This window comes from Equus przewalskii, chromosome 32, assembly GCF_037783145.1.
Source record: "Equus przewalskii isolate Varuska chromosome 32, EquPr2, whole genome shotgun sequence".
Lineage (NCBI taxonomy): Eukaryota > Metazoa > Chordata > Mammalia > Perissodactyla > Equidae > Equus > Equus przewalskii.
The window spans coordinates 13,182,382-13,198,362 of NC_091862.1; the positions used below are offsets into that span (position 1 = coordinate 13,182,382).

The following is a 15,981-nucleotide window of genomic DNA, read 5'->3' on the forward strand; positions in this document are numbered from 1 at the left end:
CCTCCTTGTTTATGATTGCTCTTTGGATAGTTCAGAGCACAGCACAATATTGCAGAAACTTGCGATAGTTTTATTGGTTTGATGACCATAGGTAGTCTCATTAATTTCTTGAACATGTTTGAAGATTCTGCTATTCTAATAAATTAATGATTGCAACAGGAACATTTTCTCAATTCCTTTAAGGTGCAGGTGAGTTATAACAAAACTTATTCTTTCTACCTTTTAAAAGTCTCAAGCAAATTATGCTAAAAGCCTTATTTTCTGGTTCCTTCTGAGAATATAAATCCCAACCACTCTTACTATCCCGACAAAATAGGTAAAGAGTTGTTCTCACTCATGAGCGTGAATGTTAATCATATAATCATATATGATGAGTGCCCATGTTTGAGTATTTAACATTCACCAAATGCCTATTGAATACCTAATATCTTCCAGGTATTTCATTGCAAGAGAACAAACAAGATCACCTTTTAAGTTCTCTTATAATCATGTGAATTAAAACTACCTTTTCTTGGTTAGATTCATTTACAGCCATTCTCTGAAAGAGAAGGATATGAACTTGAACTCTCTTGGTCAAATATGGCCCAGGTTTCCAGCTACAGCTGGATCTCACCCTGGAACACAAGGTACCAAGATTTCCTGCACTTGCATTTTCCTTTTTTTTTTTTACTGTACAGGATGTTTATTAGGTCGTGTCCTTGGGTCAACATATGTGGATAGAGTAACCAATTCATTCTGGTTTTCCTGGGACATTTTTGTTTTTAGCACTGAAAATCCAGCATCCTGGGAACTCCTTTGGTCTATGGAAAACTGGGACTGTTGGTAACCCCACCTGTGAAAGGGAGGGGACAGAAGCAGGATTGAACAGAGGGAGAAGTCAAGCTGCAGTGCAGGCCCGATGACCTCAGCCAATCCCATGGAGAAAGAATTCTGGAATTAAATTGGTCCATCAGACATATCCAGCATCAAGCTGAAATGGCCAGGCCTTGTTAAGCAAATGGGTAAAAAATTTTAAATTCTACCAAGTTTATCCTCTTATTTTATTTATTTTGTTTTTTTAATTTTTATTTTTTTCGGATGTACATCATATTTCAAATTCTGTATACATTACATCATGTTCACCACCCGAACACTAATTATAGTGCATCCCCTCACCTGTGACCCTAATCACCCCTTTTGCCCTCCCCCGTCCCCGCTTCCCCAATGGTAACCACCAGTCCAATCTCCAATGCTATGTGTTTTTTTTTTTTTTTGTCGTTTTTATCTTCTACTCATTAGTGAGATCATATGGTATTTGACTTTCTCCCTCTGACTTATTTCACTCAGCATAATACCCTCAAGGTCCATCCATGTTGTCACAAATGGCTGGATTTCGTCATTTCTTATGGCTGAATAGTAGTCCATCGTGTATAAATACCACATCTTCTTTATCCATTCGTCCCTTGATGGGCACCTAGGTTGCTTCCAAGTCTTGACTATTGTGTATAATGCCGCAATGAACATAGGGGTGCACATATCTTTATGCCTTTGTGTTTTCAAGTTCTTTGGATAAATACCAAGCAGTGGAATAGCAGGATCATATGGTAGATCTATCCTTAATTTCCTGAGGATACTCCAAACTGCTTTCCATAGTGGCTGCACCAGTTTGCACTGCCACCAGCAGTGAACAAGGGTTCCCTTCTCTCCACACCCTCTCCAACATTTGTTGTTTCCTGTCTTGTTAATTATAGCCATTCTGACCGGAGTGAGGTGATACCTCATTGTAGTTTTGATTTGCATTTCCCTGATAGCTAATGATGTTGAGCATCTTTTCATATGCCTGTTGGCCATCTGTATGTCTTCTTTGGAGAAATCACTGTTCAGATCTTTTGCCCGTTTTCTAATTGGATTGTTGGTTTTTTTGTTGTTGAGCTGTATGAGTTCTTTGTATATTTTGGGTATTAACCCCTTATCTGATACATGGTTTGCAAATATCTTCTCCCAATTGTTAGGTTGTCTTTTCGTTTTGTTGGTGGTTTCCTTTGCTGTGCAGAAGCTTTTTAGTTTGATGTAGTCCCATTTGTTCATTTTTTCTTTTGTTTCCCTTGCCCGGTCAGACATGGGACTTGAAAATATGCAGCTCAGACCAATGTCATAGAGCGTACTGCCTATGTTTTCTTCTAGAAGTCTCATGGTTTCGGGTCTTACATTCAAGTCTTTAATCCATTTTGAGTTGATTTTTGTGCACGGTGTAAGGGAATGGTCTTCTTTCATTCTTTTGCATGTGGCTGTCCAGTTTTCCCAACACCATTTATTGAAGAGACTCTCCTTTCTCCATTGCATGCTCTTGGCTCCCTTGTCGCATATTAGCTGTCCATAAACGTATGGGTTTACTTCTGGGCTCTCAATTTTGTTCCATTGATCTGTGTGTCTGTTTTTGTGCCAGTACCATGCTGTTTTGGTTACTACGGCTTTGTAGTATAATTTGAAAATGGGGAGTGTGATACCTCCAGCTTTGTTCTTTTTTCTCAGGAATCCTTTGGCTATTCAGGGTCTTCTGTTCCATATAAATTTTAGGATTCTTTGTTCTATTTCTGTAAAAAATGTTGTTGGAACTTTGATAGGGATTGCCTTGAATCTATAGATTGCTTTAGGAAGTATGGACATTTTAACAATGTTAATTCTTCCAATCTGAGAGCACGGAATATCTTTCCATTTCTTTGTGTCTTCTTCGATTTCTTTCAACAATGTTTTATAGTTTTCAGTGTACAGATCTTTCACCTCTTTCATTAAGTTTATTCCTAGGTATTTTATTCTTTTTGTTGCAATTGTAAATGGGATTGTATTCTCAATTTCTCTTTCTGCTGCTTTGCTGCAAAGAGTGACAGTTTCACTTCTTCTTTTCCAGTGTGGATCCCTTTTATTTCTTTGAATGTTTGGTAGAATTCACCAGGGAAGCCATCTGGTCCTGGACTTTTATTTTTTGGGAGGTTTTTGATTGCTGTTTTGATCTCCTTACTGGTGATGGGTCTATTCAAATTTTCTGCATCTTCTTGGTCCAGTTTTGGCATGGAGGCGCTCAGTTGTTTCAGGCTTTGGAAGGTGGGGCTGATCCTTTTTATGGCTATTTGTGAAGCACAAGTCTTCTACCGCTGATAAGCCTCTCCCCACTCTGGACCACATACACAGTCAGCACAGTCCTGGTCCGTGCACACTTCTCAACCCCCGGGAGCGTACCCCACCGCCACACTGCAGAGGCCCCCACCTCTGCCCCAATGCCCCCCACAGTTCACCTGGTCCTCATACAAGCCCTGCCCCACAGAGGAAGACACCTTTGCCTGCCTGTAGAGGATCAAGGCACTCAGTCAATGCAGGCTGAAACGTAGCCAGAGGGCTTGCTGTTAGGTGGGGCCAGTCCCTAGGGCAGGTTGCCTGCCCTGGCTAAACTGGATTAAATCTGTGCTCTAGTGGGTGTGGCAGACCCCTGGGCTAGCAGCCCAAGGGGCGCACCTCAATGGCCCCTACCGTGTCATACCAGCACGCCTGGACCAGCTCAGAACAACGGCCCCCACCAATGTCTCAGTCTCAGGAGAGGATCCTCCTCTCACCAAGATGCCCCCAGAGCCCACCAAGTGAGTATCGTTTCACCAAAGGACAGTCAGCCTTCTCTCTGGTGATTTTAGGTTGCTGCAATGAGTGAGTTTGTGCGTGGGCCCATTAAGACCCGGATCTTTTCGGCTTTCGGCTGATAGCTTTTCTGGGGTGTCCTCGCTGCAGTTAATAGCCAGCAAAGCCAGACAGTACGACCCCCGTCTCAGCTGGGCTGAGTCCGAAGGATGGTTATAGCAGTATTGCCCCCGCTCTGGACCTCACTCCTCTAGGGAGGTCTGCGTACCTTAGGGTGGCTCCCGCCTGGCCAGCTGAGAAGCTCCACTGCTCCCAAAGGTGGCTTTTTTCCTCTCAGGCCGGAGTTACTGCCTCTTCTGCTTTCGTCAGGACTGTCCCTTGTCGTGGGGGTTCTTTTTATCCAGTTTTCAGTTTTCAATCCAGGGTGATTCTTCCCAAAATTTTTGTAACCTGGTTGTGTTCGTGGGAGGAGGCGAGTGCAACGTCTGCTCACAGCGCCATCTTGATGAGATCCTGCACTTGCATTTTCAACTTGATTAGTCAACTAGAGCTGCTTCTGCATAGGTTACAGGCACTTAAGAGGCAATCATCAAGCAAGGTTTGAGCTAGGCACTAGAGTACTATTTAGTTTTCTTTTGTGAACACTCACAAACATTCCAAAGTTATGTGCAAATCGGTTGCCTTGAGAGGAATGCCAGACTCCCAGCTCTTCTGAGCCGAGAAGCCAGCATGAAGAGAGAAACACGAGAGCATTCATCAAAGAGAATAAGTGAGTGGAGCGAATAAGGCTGGTGATTCCCTCCGGAGCGACCTTGCTTTCAGGTTTTGGTGTTCCTGGCAGTTGCTAAGTCCTAGACATGGGGTATGGTTATTTCCACTTTGCGTTAAATATTTACTCCTGTGTGCTTTGCTTTGGGAGCAAATTTGCAAGAGATTCCCCTCTCCATCCTGGACCAAGTTCAGGCATTGAGCACTCATGTCTACTCCCCACAGCTGTTTCTTACTGTGTGGACATGGGCCTTTTACCAATGCATATAGACCCCTGGCCAGTGAGGTTTCCTCAATAATGCTTGGGACTTTCTGGGCAGTGGGAGCCACTGAGGTGAGCCTTCAAGTGAAGGCAGAAAACAAGGTTCAGGGGGTCTCCTTGTTTCTGATTGTAGGTTCCACATCCCTCGTGGCTGTGTGTTACATGTAGCTAGTACAACTGTTATTACTAAGAGTTAACTTACTATCTGCCAGGGAAGGTGTTAAAGGCTGTGCATTCATTGGCTAATTTCTTAATCAAATAACTCTAGGAGGTGCTGCTATTAACTAGATCCTCTTTTACTGATGAAGAAATGGACTCAGAGAGTTTAAGAACCTGGCTCAAGTTGACACAGTAAGTGGTATAGTCAGGATTCCAACCCCAACAATTTGCTTTTGGGGTCAGAATTTGAACCTGGATCTGTTTGACCTGAGAGTTCAGTAACATATGGCTGCCTTGAGGGCATGAAGAAAAGGATGCTGCATGATTTCTTATTTTTAGATGAGGGTGTTTTGTGCTTGTTCACGTTTTCCCCCATTCTTGGAGCTGAGGGTGTATGTAATCGAGCCCCATTTAGGCCAGAGGGAGCTTGTTTGGGTGGGGAATATAATGTGAGGAGTGCTTGGACAGATCTCCCGAGCACTAAGGAAAATCTCATTCCTAAAGACACTTCCAGTGCCAAGCTGAGGAGGGTTGGGGCAGAGAGAGGGGACCTTTGCTTCTAGGAAGTCAGACTGAAAGAGGAAGAAACAAAAGATTAAAAGATAAGAAGGCACAATTTTGAGAGGAGGTGTTTGATTGGTCTCCATTCATGCTTCTATTTTTATAAGACCAGAAAAAGTTGTCGAGAAAAAGAAAAGGTTAGTAGATATCAAACTAGATAAAGAGAGGGAACAAAGAATCTATTTAGGCAAACGCATTGAATTCAGCCTCATATTAAATTTATGTTATCAACTATCTTGCTGTTTACTGCTTAAGTTTTTTAAAATAATTCTTTTTCTTTACACACATATAATGCATGTTTATTGCCCATAAGGCATATAAGCAAGAAGAAAAATATTTCCCATGATCCTACCATATTGAAATAATCATAGTGAACATGTTGGTGTAAATCTTGAACACTTTTTCCTTTTTTCTTTATATATGTGTGAATTTAACAAAAACGAGATAAAAATGGGGCCGGCCCAGTGGTGCAGTGGTTAAGTTTGCACATTCCACTTTGTTGGCCCAGGGTTCGCTGGTTCAGATCCTGGGTGCGGACCTATGCACCGCTTGTCAAACCATGCTGTGGCACGCATCCCACATATACAAGAGAGGAAGATGGGCACAGATGTTAGCTCAGGGTGAGTCTTCCTCAGCAAAAAGAGGAAGATTGGTGGTGGGAAAAAAAAAAAAAAGAGATGAAAGTGTACTTTGATATATTAAAGTCATGATCCTAACACATTATATATTTTAGATGTAATAATCGATCATTTAGGAGGGCAGTAGCCAAACTTTCTGAATGGATAATGACCGTTCAGTGAAAAGAGCTCTTTTTTCATAATCGAGCATAGGAAGGCTCAGACATGCAGAATTAGCAAATATTGGAAAGAATTGACAAGTCTAACAGATTTTCAAACAAAAAAGTGAGTAGTAGTCATGTGAAGCAAAATAAAGCAGGAGATAATAAAAGAGCAAGAAGTAGGAGATGAGGGGCCCCAGCGTGAATCTGAAGAGGCAAGTTTTGGGGGTTTCATAGCAGCTGGCGGCAGCTATCTTTTGAAAAGAGAGTTTTCCTCAACTGACCTGCTCTTTTGCAACTTTGTTTTGGTGTCTGGAGGCCCTGCAGACTAGTGTTGGGGCCTGATCTCTACCTGTCTTTCAAGTCTATCAGCATCATCACTCATACGAGTTTTTGAGTTATTTGACTGTAAGTGATATTGAAAGATAATTTCTTAAATGTAGAAATTCTCTTATGTTCCCTGAGAAATTCAACCCAATTCAGTAAAAAAAGTTTTGAGGATTTTTTTCTGTATCAAACATTGTGGAAAACATAAACTAAATATTAAAAAATGATAGTCCCTAGAATATCATACTAATGTACAGGGGCAAAAACCCTACACATGAAACATTAGGCAAAAGGACCCAAAGTGATACATGATTGTCATAATGAGCAGTGTGGAGAGTAAGTACTGTAACAGTTAGAGAGAGCGTGATCCCGGAGAATTTATTGGTGGAGGAAGAAGTTGAACAGAATGTGAAAAGGAGGGCTGTGTTTCAGGTGGATGGAGAGAAGAGAAATGATCACTGAGTCAGGATGAAAAATACAAACAGAACTCTCACCCTGGAGACAAAACAAGATGGCACCCATGCTTCTGTGTATTAAGCAGCTGTATATGGGGAAGAACCTTGGACCATAAACCACTAACTTTTTTCTGCCAGTTGCTATGTAGGTGAATTTGGGGTTGTCACTTCTTCGTGTCTCAGTTTCTCCGTTTGTGAAATGGATCGCATCATATCTTGACATGCCTCAAGGAGTTATTGGGTCTCCAGTGAGATGATTTGAAAACTGAAAAGTGGGTCTCAAATGTCACTTGTGATGATGACTTAGCAGATGTACAGACAGAAGAAAAGCACAAAAGACATAAAGTAGTCACAGCACACTTCGAGCCAATGTGAGTATTTTAAAGACAGAGAGTGAACAACTGGGTTAAATGTGGCAAGAGGAAAAGGGGTGGGCGTAGGGGTGATAGGTGAGGGCATTGATGCTTCTTTGTCTGATGGACATGGAGAAACGAAGGGCATTGAGGAGGAAAAGGCTGGCCAGGGAAACGGAATGCTCTGGAGAAAGTTTGATGTAGGGGTGAGTTTTCATGCATTCGTATTTATCCTAATAAAATGGTACTTTCTTGAGTCTTATGGGCAAAGCATCATGTCAAATCCTTTAACATGTTCTTCCCACTAACTGTAAGAGAGGAAAAGGAAATGTCTTCTTTTCTCCTCATTTTACTTATTTTAATTTTGTTTCCCTAGAAGCATATGACACAATGCTCAACAAACATGTGAATTAATTTTGAGAAAATATTGTCACTCCAATTGGGTATAAACTAGAGCTTGGGCAGTGGTCCTGGGCTTCCAGTTCACATTTTTCTTCTTAGATCAAAGCATAGAGGTATTATAAATTATTAAGGCTTAATATAATCAACTCATAATGAGTTATCATAGTCAGTATCAGACAAAGCATGAATGGATCCACACAATCTAAAGCATGAACGGATCCACACAATCTATAAAATTACATTTAAACATTTGTGTTTGTATCACTTTTTCCCCTGAACATTTAATAGATTTTAACAATTAGTTTCATCTTCCCTTGTGCATTGAACTTTCTAGTGAACACAAAGAAAAAACCAAAGGCATGTAGCAGGAAGGAGAAGAAAAAGCAGAGAGCTTGGAGAATTCACACTCTCTATAAATGGCTTCTGAATTGATGAAGCCCGGCAAACTTCTGCCTGTTTTTGTTCATTACTTTCTATTCATGCTGCTCTCAAAGGCACCACTTTGGCCAAATCAGTGCTCATCTTCCTGAATTCAGCATCCTTCTCTGTACTGAACCCATCCTCAAATTATCACTTCCGTAGAGTTCAAGACTCAGGGCTTTCTACCTTGTGTACCTTAATGATCTGTACTCCATCTCTCTCAAATTTCTCCTTAAGCCTTTCAACTGTAGCATCTTATTTGGTTTACTTTTTGGTTCTCTGTCTTGCTGTCTCTAGAGATTCTTCCACAGGAAGTTCCCTGACCTCAATTCTCTTCAACTGTTATTCTACAATATGATTTGAACACTCATCTTTCCAGTTTTGATTTAACTCTGGTTCCCAACTCAGCTTCCTCTTGCTAGCAGGGTTTCCCCTCATATGTGCTGACATTGTTGCAATTCGAACATGTTTAAAATGGAATTATTGCCTAACATTCTCTGGATGTTCTCCTTGTACTCTTTCGAGAATTTGTGGAGAGTTGATCCAAACAAATGAACTTGGTTAGGTATAATTAAAAAAAATCATTACGCTCTCTTTCTCTCTCACTTAGCATTAGCATTGCTTTATCCAATCACTCTATGCATTGATATCATATACTTGGCCCTGGGTCAAGGCAGCTTGGCTGCCTAACACTTTTCTTCCTAGCCAACCTGGTCATTCAGGTAAGAAAATCTTTCTTCTTTTCCACTCCCTGTTCACCCCAATCAATAGCTCCCAGAGAATCTTGACTGTGGCCAGATCTCTTTTCTCTCTCCCTACCCCCAGGTTTCTGTACCTCTTCTTCACGATCACCTGGGCACATTAGACTAACCCCTCTTCAGAATCCTATCCTTTGCCTGGCCTCTCAGCCTGTGTCCTGTGTCCTGGTGTATAGGAGGGATTCTGTGATTCTTTTGCTCACTTGAATGTCCTTGCATGATCCGGGACTTTGAGTAAATATGACAAAAATTCAGGTTTAGCAATCATTTAATTATGCAGACATTTCCATTGGAAGTCTGCTCTCCCTTCTCTTGGGGAGCCTAGAGAAGTTTCATGTATTGACGTTTCAGTGTCTATATCTTACGACTGGGCAAGCAGAAAGCTATTTTCTCAGAAGTCTTTTTCTAGACTTTTATTCATTTTTGTTTTTGTTCTATTCTTTGAGAAGGAGACTTCCTTCTAAATCTTAAATGTCTGTTCATGTGGAACCTCCGAGCTGTGACTGCTTTATAATCTACTGAGTCCATTTGTACACATTTTCTTATCCTGATGCAAAGACTTTGTGCTGTCTGTATGTGGGGCAGATAGAAATACACCCGTTAAGGAAACTGAGGCTCGGAATGGTTAAGTGGCTTGTCCAAGGCCATACTACTAGTGAATGGCTGAGCTGAGGCTTGACTCTAGTGTACTGTCTGTCTCTTACAGGAGGTCTTCCTGCTCTGGAGTATTCTATTGCCTGACCTTTATCAGTAAGTTTTCTCTACTGATTTATCATCTGGGTAGTTTGAATTCAAGTCTAATCACCTTCTGTTCCTGAGTGTCTCCCAGCCTGGGTCATTCCGCTGGGCATGTATTCTTAGCCTTATGCTTAGGTGGGTTGAGAGGTGCCTACCCACCTGTCTTGGATGCCTGATGTTACTGCTTAATCCATAGAATCAGATACCAAACCCATTTTAGCTAGAAGGTTCTTTAGACTGCCTTTACTCTAACCCTTTATGGATAGGGAACTGAGGTCCAAAGAGATTTTGTGATTTCCCGAATGTATGCAGCTTGTTAGAGGTAATGCAGTTCACAGCCTACATTTCCTGACTCCTACACTCTTTCCACTGTTAAATCTAGGTCAAAATGAACAGGTTCTTGGAAGGGAAAGGTCATTAAGTTGTTATGAGTTACTAATGCCAGTGTGTGAATTAGCCAATCAGATCCTTCCTAATTCAGATTGCCCAACCCTCTGGCCCACCTGTCCCCCAGTTTGGAGCTGATACATGCCTAATCTAGACCCTCTAAATGTTAACTGCCCAACAACAAGGACTGCATCATTTATTTCTGAAGATTCTTTCAGGTTTTTTTTCATTTAAAATCTCTTTCTAGATAATGAGACATTGTCCTTTGTGAATGAAGATAGTGGATTTACTTTATTTCTTCCTTCTTCTCTTCTAATACTCTTGTCTGTCAAGGCTTTGCATGTACAGGATGTCAGGGTTGAGGGAGCAGTCTGTGACTGAGGAAAAATCTAAATGAATTGACTTGTTTAAAGATCCAACTCATGACTTTAGTTTCGGTAACACTCTGAAGACCATCAGGAAATGAAGTTGATCTACCTTTGGGGACTGTGGATAAGAGACAGGCCTGTATTTCCACAGGCAGGAGCTAATGCTAGCTTTTCCATTATATCAGATTTCTTTCAAGTCTCTCTAATCACAATCCCCTCCAGGGTCCCCCTGAGGCCTGCTTCAAGATCAGCTGAGCATCAAGATGTGATAAGGCATTTTGGAGACATCTTGATTATGAATATCTTTACTGATAGCTTTTCCTGACCCTGTAACGCACCTATTTTATAACAGAACCCATATCCAGTTTCCCTCTCTCTCTTGAGCCTCCCTCACAATTTGACAGCTTCTCTTAGGCTCTGAGGGTATTTGCGCTGACTTTCTGCCTGGTGGTTTCTCCAGTGACTTAGAAGTCTTTACAAGATGGGGGTGTTACCACACAAAATTGAGGTTGCCCTACTCAAGGTGCATAAAAAAGCCAATCATTATGGCATTAGCTTTTTGGAAAAGAAAACAGCTTTATTGCAAGATTGATCTGCAGGGAGACAGGAGGCATATGCTCTCAGATCTGTCCTCCGGATCCAGGGCTTGGGGCAAAATTTATGAGATGAAGTGCAGGGTGGTCTGAAGTGTGGACATTGGTGATTGGAGGTAAGGAGAAGTGAGGTAATTGATGACCTGCTCAAGCTGGTCAAGCTTCATGGCTCTTCATAGGATGTGTGTTCACAAAATGATGGTATTAGTATGATCTGAAGATGGAGTTTTCAGCCCTTGACGTCAAAAGGGTCAATCCTTGGGCATTTTCCCAGGCCAAGTTGAAGGGTTGGTGATCTCAATCTGCCTGAACTGGACAATGGGTCTCAGTTCCTGAAAAACCACTCTGAATTTCTCTGTTGATAAGGTGGGGTCCGTTGAACCCATCCTAAGGGTCTCGTAGTTACAGGGGTAGAGGAGGGCAGTCTTAATTGGCATAGAAGACGTGGGAATTGAAGCAGAACCTCCACAAAATGCTTGAGTCTCCAGTTCCATTTGCTGAAGGAGGGAATCTCTTCAAAATTTTCCAAGATTTTTTAATCAAAAAGTTTTTAAACATGCACTCACATTCAATGACCAATTTTACTTTCTTAATGTATTAAGCTTAGACTCTCAGATAAGTGTTTGTCATTCATGGGCTTTTACCAGAACATGAATTTGCCTCATAAAAAGTTACCAATAGGTCAAATGGCTCACACGGTATGAAGTATGAAAAGTCATGGTTCCTGATAATTTCGTGGTATTTGTTCTACATATGAATTAATGAAATTGCAGCAGGGTTTTCTTGTTGGGAACCGCATCTTTTAAATATAGAAACAAAGGAATCCTTTAAGGTTCACCTTTAGCTAGTAGACTGTAGGAGATGCTGTGTCAAACTTTGGGACTAAGCAAGGCTATTTTTGCCCCTGAAAGCCTTGGAAGTAAGGTGTAGTGATAAGAGTGAAGAGATAATCAGACCTTAGGAAGACCTGGCTCTGTAGCTGAACATACTGGTGAGGGCACTGTAAGAGAAAATGCTTGGATTGGTTTTAGAGTTGCATCCAAAACACTTTCTTGGGCAGAGTGCTAGTTGAAATAGAGACTATCATTTTAAAAGTCCTGTTGGTATTCTGTTAAAAAGGAGGCTGTTTCCCATCACAGTTTGTTTTGGAAGAATGATTTGGATTGAATCTCTTTTGTCCTGTCCTTAAAAAAAAACTGGATTCGGCACTTGTTGTTACTGGTTTTGCTGCATTCTATCAGAGAGGATTATCCTTATGAGGAAGTAGTCTGGTTGGTAATACTGAATTTCAATTTTTCTAAGCCCGCACATACTTAGTTTCTTCACTTTCTTCTTGCCAGGGGACAAGAGCACGCTCCTTGCAACAGAGGTATGTTGTGCTATAATTCTTACAGAGGGAAGCTTCAGGTTAGCAAGAAAAATAAGAAATTTTCACAGCGTGGATTCCAGAATGGGACTAGGAAGTACTGTGGAGTTTGCTGAGAGGAAAACAAAGATTCAGGACTGAGACTTGTCCTGACTTGAGCTCAGATTATACTTTCCCCTGATGTCAGGAGATCTCTTAATTAGCAGAGAAGAATTGTCAGGAAATCTTTTTGTCACTTGCTTCCTCAGTCTTTGGAGGCGTTTAAACTTTCTTAACACAGTCTGGTTCACACTGTTTGGCAATCGAATGGGTAGGGAACCTGTGAGAAATAATTTATTTCCTTTTTTGCATGACTGATCTGGGAAGTCATGACCAAGTTGTTCATGTGAATAGTTACTTAAAAATATTACTCTTAGTTGTTTTTTAAAGAAGTTAATTTTTAAACTTTTTTCCTATTTCCTAGAAAAATTAGAACCTAAACTAACACTTTTTTGTTCGGTCTGGTGTCTAAGATTATTTCTTTCTGTCATCTTCTGAGACTTATGCTTATGCCTTGAAAAAAGATTTAAAATAGTTTTTCTTGCTATTTACAATGCAGCAGTCAGCCTTTTATGTTGTGTATAACTCCATATCACGTTAAACAATCATAAAGCTTACATTGGAATTCAATAATAGCTGATTATTATTTATTTGGCTGTGTTTCAGATAATTCAATGGCATAGAATGTTTAAATTTCTCAATTTTCCTGAAGTGAGATCAAGAATCTAGAATGATAAAGTAAAACGGGAACCTTGAACATCATCTGGTCTCAACTAAGATTTTAGACGTGGGAACACTAAAGCTGAAGAGAATCTGAGTCTTAAATGAAGTTGCAGAGCCAACTCATGGCCGAGAGAAGGGAGAAAGAAAGAGAGGCTCAAAAGTTAAGTAAACTTCTTCATGGAAGTATTTCTTAGGGCTGCTAATATGCTCACGTGCATTATAAATCTCCAACATGGGGAAAATTTTTAATTGTGAGGAAATTTAATAAGCAGCATTTCCCAGTTATTGACCAAGGGACCCCTTTTTGACAGAGCATTGAGTAAGCCTAGTGTTCATCAGCCATACTTCAGAAATATTGTTCTTTAGCTTATCCCATCTTTTAACTAAAATATGTATTCTTTGTAAGTGAAACAAAGTCTTAACAGTGGTAATTTTACATTTTGTTAGCATAGTTGTTCTATACCTGGAGAAAAAGACAGAGAGATGCAAAGGAAATGAGAACTCAGGACACTGATGGGAACTGTATGTATATGGGTGACAGTAAAAGCCTTTGAGATTTGGGATTGTTTTTGTCCTGAATCTTCAGGATGTAACTTAGATTTAAATCCTAAAATAATGAATTAACTGGTAAGGAAGTGAAAAGCTTCTTAACTCTCAATAGATAAACCATAAAATGTAGGCAGAGTGATTAGAAATGTTTTGTTGTAAGGAGAGCAAAATTCTTAAATGATATGGATATAACTGAAGGTATGAACATGAACTTCTTCTCACTTCTCATTCAACAAGGCCTATCCAAATAATGATGAGAATTGTGTCAGTTCCAAAGAATGTGTTCCTATAGTTACCATTTTATGTAAAACTAAATAGATTCACTTGTGTTAAAAAAAGTCACATCCAAAGAAAACATCGTGAAGTTATAGTCAAAATTACTAGATTGAACAGAATTCATTTGAAACTTTTATTATCCGTCCCCCAGGGGCATGTTAGAGCTGTGAGGACAGACATTTATATCAGTGGCCCTGACTTGTATTCCCAGCACTTAAAATAGTGATTGGCAGAAAGTAGATACTCAGTAAATATTTGCTGGATGAAATAATTTAGTTTATTTTATCAACTAGTTATTTTTTATTGAAAAGGTAATGCGGACATACATTTAATAATTTAAATATCATAAAAGAACACACAATGGAAAGTTATTTTTACTCCTCACTCAAGCCTTTCAGGCTCCCACCAGCGAAGCAACCACTGTAACCACTTTGTACAATGTTCTTCTAGAATGTTCTATGCATATTTACACATACATATATGTGTGTATATGGGTATATATATATATATATAAAAATATATATACAACACATACATAATTATTTTTACACAGGTAAAGGCATACTATGTAGATTGTTCTACCTCGATTTTTTTCTGCTTAAATATCTATCTTAACAGCATATATTTTAAGAATTGTCTTCTGATAAATGAAAAGTTATATCTCATTGACATTTTATTTTTCATCTTTTTAAGATTGAGACTGACTGTCTTTTCATATGTTATAAACCACTTGTGTTTCTTTTCTGTGAACTGCCTGTAAGTTCTTTGTCAATTTTTCTATTGGTTTAATGGTCTTTTATAACTGATTTGTAAGATGCCTTTATGTATTAAGGAAATGAGCTCATTGTCATATGTGTTGAACTACTTTTCCCAGTTCATCATTTGTCTTTTGACTTTGTATGGTATTTTTTCTGAGCAGAAAAAAACTTTTTATGGAGTCACATTCACTAATCTTTTTGGAATTTGGGTTTTGTGTATTGCTTAGAAAAGCCTTCTTATCTTGAAAAGGAAATACATTTTCCTATATTTACTTCTAATAGTTTTATTATTTTATTTTATGTATTCAAATCTTTGATTCACCTGAAATTTATTTTAATGAAAGGTAGCTTTATTAGATGTTTTTCACATGGCTAGTCAATTGCATCAGACATATCGCTCCTCTTGATTTGAAATGCCAACAGTTTCATATTCTAAATTTCAATGTATTTAAACATTCATTCAAAAATAACTGTTGGGGCTGGCCCCATGGTCGAGTGGTTAGGTTCGCGCGCTACGCTGCAGGTGGCCCAGTGTTTTGTTGGTTTGAGTCCTGGGCGCGGACATGGCACTGCTCATCAAACCACGCTGAGGCAGCATCCCACATGCCACAACTGGAGGGACCCACAAGAATATACATCTATGTGCTGGAGGGCTTTGGGGAGAAAAGTGAGAAAAATAAAATCTTTAAAAAAAAATAACTGTTATTATGGAAAATTTCAAACTTATAAAAGTAGATAGTGAGTAGTAAGGAAGATGACTCAATAGGCAAGATTTTAACATTTTTGGCCTTATCTAAGACTAGAAATTTTCACTTCTTTCAGTCTAACAACTTCAGCTGTATAACTTGGAAATAGCAAGAATATTTTGTTTAAAACTGAGCCCTCACGCTGCTCCCAACAAAATAAAACAACTAACCATCTCCACAAAGGGAGACTTAAAAGTTCCCATAGTTTTTAAATGCCAAAACAGTGATGACGGCAGAGGGAAAAATATCAAACAATTTAATTCTTGTTCCATCCTTGCTGTCTTTCTGTTACTCAGTGCTCTGCATCTTGGGGACGACTGCAATCATTTGGAAGAATGTGACTCCCTAAAGAACAGCGTCAACAGAAATCATTTAGTCAATTTCCTAAGAGCTAAATGGATTCCTAAATTTTTTCAGTATATTTATGAATAGAAGCTACTGCTTGGGTGAAAGTACGTATACATGAGCATACTTTGTTATTTTGCAGTTCTGGCAATATTTTTATTTTTATCTTAATCATTTTTCAATATACACATAGCTAGATTTGGTGAACTGAAGGAATAGGCAGTGTCAACATATGCTGCATTAA

The 15,981-nt window shown here is 39.7% G+C and overlaps 1 protein-coding gene across 5 annotated transcripts in view; it reads left to right on the forward strand.

Annotated features, from left to right (window-relative positions):
* IPCEF1 (interaction protein for cytohesin exchange factors 1) overlaps positions 1 to 15,981 on the forward strand; it is a 171,673-nt gene that overhangs the window by 6,963 nt on the left and 148,729 nt on the right. Inside the window, exon 2 of one of the 5 annotated variants that reach the window (XM_008529097.2) lies at positions 766 to 1,001. The exons of 2 other annotated variants lie outside the window; for them this stretch is intronic. The gene's annotated coding sequence lies outside the window, so the exon portion shown is untranslated. Of the gene's footprint in view, positions 1 to 765; positions 1,002 to 12,263; positions 12,305 to 15,981 lie in introns of those variants that run through there. 2 more of the 5 variants (XM_070603229.1, XM_070603227.1) reach the window with 2 other exon arrangements.